Source organism: Condylura cristata, unplaced genomic scaffold, assembly GCF_000260355.1.
Source record: "Condylura cristata isolate star-nosed mole 26May11 unplaced genomic scaffold, ConCri1.0 scaffold00048, whole genome shotgun sequence".
Taxonomy (NCBI): Eukaryota; Metazoa; Chordata; class Mammalia; order Eulipotyphla; family Talpidae; genus Condylura; species Condylura cristata.
The window spans coordinates 917,473-924,609 of record NW_004567149.1 but is presented as its reverse complement, the minus strand read 5'-3'; the positions used below and the strand labels follow the sequence as shown (position 1 = coordinate 924,609).

The 7,137-nt window shown below is 43.2% G+C and overlaps 1 long non-coding RNA gene across 1 annotated transcript in view; it reads right to left on the bottom strand.

Annotated features, from left to right (window-relative positions):
- Positions 1–1,801: 1,801 nt before the first annotated feature.
- LOC105854525 overlaps positions 1,802–7,137 on the bottom strand; it is a 27,113-nt gene continuing 21,777 nt past the window's right edge. Inside the window, exons 2-3 of the long non-coding RNA XR_001146188.1 lie at positions 2,839–2,965; positions 1,802–2,158 (exon numbers count right to left, since the gene is read on the bottom strand). This is a non-coding gene — a long non-coding RNA (uncharacterized LOC105854525). The remainder of the gene's footprint in view (positions 2,159–2,838; positions 2,966–7,137) is intronic.

The following is a 7,137-nucleotide window of genomic DNA, read 5'->3' as shown; positions in this document are numbered from 1 at the left end:
AGTTCTGTGCACCCACACCCCCATTTTTGATCCCACTCCCCACTCCACCCCCATAAAATGTCTCTGGTAAGGCACAATTTTCTTTTAAATATTTATTTCTTTATGCTTGCTAGAACTGGGGTTCAGGGCAGAGGTGCGGGGGGCCAGAGGATTCACCAGAGACAGAGTGGGGAGCAGAACAGGCAGCTCTACTGAAATATAGTGCTGAGGGGAGCAGCGGGCGGGTCAGCTGCGCCATGTGGGTCACCCCCTGGCTGGGGATCGAGCTCATGCACAGTGGCTGTGGGTAGCTTCACAGTGCTGCGCTTTAACGTGCTGTACAAAAGGGAGGCCTTGGAGAGACCAGTCCCAGCTCAAACACAGAACTCTTCGGTCACATGCCTGTCCAGTGTGCTGGCCCTGAAATAGTGTCTGCCAGAGGCTGGGTGACCGACAGGCTCTGGGCCGCGTTTCCTGAGGAGAAACCTGACGACTGCGCATCACTGAGAAAGGAAGGCGTGGGGATCCCAAGCCACTGGTGTTACTTGCTCAACTTGGTCTCCGGCCAGCAGCGCAGCACTGCAGGGGGGTGGGCTGAGTCCTGGTGGGCCACCACCCCTGCCCCTCTGGCCTGTGCCCCCCAACAACCCCCAGCACAAATCGAAGGTCCCTTTCGTCCCACCCTCTTCATGTCCCAGGGAGGGCTGCATCCCCCTGCCCAGCTAAGCACCCAGAGCGGGTCTCTTCACCGTGGACAGGGAGCCAGGTGGCCAGGGAGAGTCCCGATTGCCACTGTCAGAGCTTCACACCCCTGAGACAGGAATGAGCAGCCCGTGCTCTACAGTGTCCCGGGGCTCCCCAAGTTGTTTACTGTAGCTGTCCTGTCACTTCCCCCAGGAGTCACCCGCAGGCTGTGATTTCAGTGAGAGGCACAGTGACCCGCTCTCCTCTCCAACTGCCATGTCATTCATGGGGACCCCCTTGGCATTACGCTGCGCAGCGAACCTGCCAGGTCAACTCCTCCTAGGGTTCAGTTCTAGGGAAGTGTCTCTGCCCTGTTTCCAGTGATCCCAGATCCTGACTTTGCCTTAAGTGTTTAGTGGATGCTTTTAGCTAATCCTTGGCAGGTGACAAGCCAGGAGGGTCTGAGGCGCCAGGGGTGGATTGGGGGTTGAAGGTCACTCTCCTGGCTGGGTCCCGAGGTCCAAGCTGACGGACTGCGGGATCTGCCACTGGAGGGCGCCAGAGAGACGCCCCAGGAGACGGGGCCTGGCTTTTTGCTATAATGAAAAATAAAACTTTTGAGTTCTTCATCTACTGTGTCTCTTTAGCTTGGAAGAACTTTGAGAAGCGTCCCCTGTAGCTCTGAGCCTTGTAGGAGCTCGCAGTTCGGGGCCTGACTGCCCCCGTGGCCTCCCAGTTATCCAGGACACCTCCCATATCCCCTAACTGTGGAAAGACAACTTGGGGATTTTCATGCTTGGGAAAAATTAGTAAACCTCATGGCAGTAGGTGCCTGGGCTTGGAGTGGTAGGTTTTTAACCTGTGGATCTCAGGACAGTGGGAACAGCAATTTTTTCTGCAGTTTTTTTTTTTTTTAAGGTTTTTTATTTTCTTTCTACCTCACTTTTCCTAGGCATTCCTAGTCTGTTATAATTTTGGTGGTCACTAGTGTAGTTTACATGTTTCAAAGACCTCAAATGCAAAGTCTCCTTATTCTGAGATGCTTTCTCTTCAGATTTCCCCTCACTTGCAATTCCCAGCCAGGGAGCTGACCCACTTGGCCCAGCAGACCTCTCCTTTCTCACACACTGCTCCCCTCAGCAATGTCTTTCAGCTGAACTGCCTCCTCTGCTCCCCACTGTCTCAAGAAATCATCTCACCCCTCCTGCTCTGCACCTGTGGACTACACCCTAGTTCTGTGCAAAAATAAAATAAAAAGTAAAGGTGAACACATTACTGAGTGAAAGAAATCAGTCAGAAAATGTGGCATACTCTGGGAAAGGGGAAATTCCAGACAGGAAAAATGTCAGGGATTTTAGGGGCTGTTGTGAAGGAGGGGTGAACAGGTAGGGCACAGGGGGTTCAGAGGGCAGTGATGCCATTCCTTGTGACTCTGTGGTGGCGGCTGTGCATCGTCACACATTCACTCAAACTCACAGGAAGCACAACAGCGAGGCTGCAAATAAATGAGGAGAGAAGACACTATCCTCATTGTGCTCACACAGCAGAAATATGTGATTCACCCAAATCCTCCCCGTTTTCTCGCTGTTCTCTGACTCAGAGTCATGAACCTGGCTTGAGGGGATGTGAACTGAGCCAGTGTCCCAGCTACTGAAGGGAGAGATAAGGAAGGCCCATGAGTTTCTGGGTCATAGGAACGAGAACATGGTTAAGTTGTCATCATCAGCATCCGCAGGTGGCCACTGGGTGGGCAGTGAGTCTGCTTCTCCGTGTGGACTCTCTGATGTCACAACGGCCCTATCACAAAGTCCAACTTCCATTTGCAGTGGAGAAAACTGAGGCCTAAAGAATTTAGAAAAGATGTAATGGAGGGTGGGGACTTGCAAGAAAGGGAGCTCAGGACTCCTCTCTGGAACCAAGGGAGGGTAAGCTCGGCAGCAGGAGAGCAGAAAAGCAAGTGAGGAGTGTGCCTGTGCTTTCCTGTGATTTGGAACTAGGAACAGCCAGGTTCCCGGCAGGGGAGCAGTGAGCACTGCGAGTGGGCACAGCCCCTGCACAACTGTTACGAGGGGGGGTGCAGACAGGGACCCCACTAATATCCTCTGGACCTGAACAAAGACAGAGGAAGGGGATCCTCAGGGACAGATCCACAAGGCACACCCATGGCATCACTACCTTCGTGGAGTTTTGGCGTCGTAGTGCCGGACTAGGTCTGGCCTGCAGTCACCAGCACCCTAGAAGCGGCATCCCGCAGAGACATTCGCCCACATGGGCAATACAGCGCACCAGGGCCGGGAACATACTAGAAAACAAACAAAAGGGGTAAGGGAAAATACAAACAAGCAACCTCTTAGGGGAAGGATGCACCACAAAAGAAAATCAGCCTCCTATGACCTTGAAGTAAATCTTTGCCTTTCATAGAAAAATTAAAATCATCATGATTCAAAAACATAACAAAGACAGAAAGGAAAAGAACAAAATGAGAAAAGTAATTAATGAGCTGAAGAATGTAATTAGACCCTAAAGAAGGAAATGAAAGAAACGCAGGATAAGAAATGATTAATGGAGGTACTAAAAATTCTGGGAAAAGCAACAAACGCAGAATTGATGAAATGGAAGACAGAGTCAGTAATCTAAAAGATCCAGAAATAAAAAGAACCAATAAAGGAAGCAAAATAGAAGAATGAAGAAACACCGTGAGAACTGACAAAATGAGAAAAGGAAATATAAAAGTTATAAGGATCCCCAAAGAAGAGCATACAGACTAAGGAAACAAAAAACTACTCAAGGAGATACTCGAAGAGAACTTCTCCAATATGAAGGAGGAAATGAAAATAGACATACAAGAAGTGAGAAGAATGCCAAATTAAAACAATGAAAGGAAAACTACAGAAGGACAAAAAATAAAGTATTCAAGAGTCCAAGATAAGACAAAAATCATGGATTCATGGATTTGAAAAGGGAGGGGAAATAGACTAGAAAGAAAAACCAAAGAGGTTGGTTGGTAATAGACTTCCTGAAGAAACACTGGTGGCACTGGGCTGCCCTGTTGGTGCAAGGGTAAACCGGCAGCACTATGAGCCATTCACAGCCAATACAGCATGATTCAATCCCTGCCAGGGGCTGACACACGGCAGAACAGACCTCTCCTGTCTCAGCTACTTCTTCACTCAGAGTGTATTTCAGTCGATTCTCCTGTTCTGCATTCTGTCTCTAGTGAATCATCTCACCCTCTTGCACCTCTGATCTGTATCCCAGTTCTTGCATACATAAATAAATAAATCTTAAGAAAACAGCACTGTGGGCAAGAAGAGAATAGAGTGACATATTCAACAAACTCCAGGACAACAAATGCCAACCAAGAATACTATACCCTGCTAAGCTCTTCATTCTCTCTGAAGAAAGAATAAGGACCTTCTCAGACAAACAGAAACTCCAGAGAGCAATTACGACTAAACTTCTGCTCCAAAAAAAAAAATCTATAAAAAGTCCTAAAGCCAAAGTTAATACAGGAATGAATAAGAACAGAATAAAGCAAGGAGTAAAAAAAAAAAGGCAAAACAGTAAACAGATGCCAATGTATCAATATTTACTCTAAATACAAATGGACTAAACCCATCAACATAAAGACACAGAGTTGCAGGCAGGATTAAAAACAAATTTCAATTTTCTGTCTTCAGAAAACACATTTAGCTACAAAAGATAAGCATAGACAAAGTAAAATGCTGGAAAAAAGTCCTACAAGCGAATGGAAAACAAAAGAATGCAAGAACAGCTATACTTATATCAGATGCAACAGACTTCAAACTAAAAAAAGGTGAAAAGAGACAGACAGACACTACATTATGATTAAGAGAATAATATTTCAGGAAGATATAACATTCACTCATTAACTTACACTTGCCAAATGAAGGAGCATATATATGAAATCAAATTAGAGAAAATACATATGTACATATGTAGTAGGAGACTTCAATACCCTGTCACAAAAATGGACAGATAAACAAGACAAAAATAAACAAAGATGCTACACTAGAGAAATAAATAACGCCCTAGACCTCATGGGCTTAACAGATATCTATATAACACCGCACCTGAAAAAGCCTGCATGCGCATTTTTCTCAAGTGCACACGGATCATTCTCCAGAATTGACCACATACTGGACTACAAGACAAACATCAACACATAAAATCAAAACCATTCCAAATATCTTCTCCATTCATAAGGATATCACACTAGAAATAAATCATGAAAAGAAAACAAGGAACCCTCCTATCTCATGGGATTGCAATTCATACTACTGGGTTAAAGACTAGATCAAGGGCCCTCCCTGGTGGCGCAGCGGGTTAAAGCACAGCACTAAGAAGCTAAAGCCGCTTCAGCATGAGTTCGATCCCCGCCTGCCCCAGAGGTTACCACATGGTGTGGCAGACCTCTCCTGACCTGCCCGCTGTTCCCCTCAGCAGTGTACTTCGTCCATCTGCCTGTTCTGCTCCCCACTCTGTCTCTGGTAAATCCTCTCACCCTCTGCATTTCTGGCTTGTACCCCAGTTCTGTATGAATAAATAAATAAATCTTAAAAAAAAGAGAGATCAAAGAAATAATTAAAAACTATTTTGAGTTGATGGACAATGAGGATTCCAATTTCAATGATGTATGAGAAACAACAAAAAGAGTAATAACAGAAAAGTGTATAGCACAAGAAGCACATATCAAAAAACAAGACAGAATTAAAGAAACAAATTAATCTCCCATCTGAAAGAACCAGATAAAGAATAACCAAAACCCCAAAAACCAGCAGAGGAAGGCAAATAGTAAAAATCAAACCAGAAATAAATAAAATAGAAATTTTTTAAGAATCCAAAAAGATCAACAAAACCAAAAGATTTTGTTTTGAAAAAATAAGCAAAATAAACAAACCCCTAGCCAGGATTACAAAAAAAAAAGCAGAAAAAAACACAAACAGGATCATAAACAAAAGAGGAGAAATTACATCAAACTCATTAAAAATCAAAAGAATACTCAGAGATTACTATGAACATATATATGCAAACAGTTCAACAATCTAGAAGAGATGGACAAACTCCTAGAATGATAAAATCATCCAGTTTTGATAAGGAACAAACAGAACACATAAACAGGCCTATTACAAACAGCAAAATTGAAACAGTAATCAGAGCGCACCCCAAAAACAAAAGCCGAGGACCAGATGGCTTCCCAAATGAAACATTCAGAAATGAATAAGTGCCCATCCTCCATAAACTCTTCCCAAAAAATAAAGAAGCAATACAACCAGATGTGTTCTATGAAGCCAACACTGCACCAACACCAAAATCAAACAAAGATAACACACAAAAAGGAAACTACAGGCCAATCTTCCTCACGAACACTGATGGAAAGAAAAATCATCAACAAAATCCTCCCCAGTAGAATCCAACAATGCATCAAAAGGATAATACACCACAATCCAGTGGGATTTATTCCAGAGGCACAAGCAGGGTTCAATGTCTGAAAATTAATTAATGCAATCCAAAACATCAACAAAAAGAAAAATAAAGATCACATGATCATTTCAAATGCTGAGATAGCATTCGGCAAAGTGAAACATCCACTTATGATGAAGGCCCTCAAAATTCTCCAGATAGAAGGAACTTATCTTACCATGATAAAAGGCATATATGACCAATCCACAGCCAATATTATTCTCAGTGGTGAAAAGTTAAAGCCTTTCCTTTAAGATCGGGCACAGACAAAGACATCCACTCTCGCCTCTGCCTTTCAATATAATACTGGAAGTCGTAGCCAGAGCAATAAGGTAGGAGAAAGACATGTAAGGATCTAAATAGGGAAAAAATAAGTAAATCTATCACTATGTGCAGATGATATGATAATATACATACAAACTCCACAGAAAAACTAATAAAAACAATCAACCAGTTTAGTAAAGTAGCAGAATACAAAATTGACACTCAAAAGTCAGCAGCCTTCCTATACACAATCTGAAAAAGAGGAAATCAAGAAAACCATCCCTTGAGTTGAAAAAAAACAAAACAAAACAAAACAAAAAAACAAGACTTGCAAGACTTGGGTAGAACCTAACAAAATAGGAAAAGGACTTATACAAAGAACCTTATAAAGCAAATACAAAGGAATGGAAAGCCATCCTCTGCTCATGAATTAGAATAATTAACATTATAAAAGTGGCCATACTATGAAAACCAATCTGCACTATTCTAATAAAAATCTTGATACCATTCTTCAAAGACATAGAACACATAGTGATGAAATTCATATGGAGTTCCCAAAAAACTCAAATAGCTTAAGCTATTTGACTAAAACTGAGGAGAACGATGGTATAACATGTCAAGACTTCAAACTCTATTACAAAGTCATAATAGGGAATGCAAACTAGTACAACCACTATGGAAAACTGTTTGGAGGTTCCTCAAACTGCTAAACATGGAGCTTCCCTA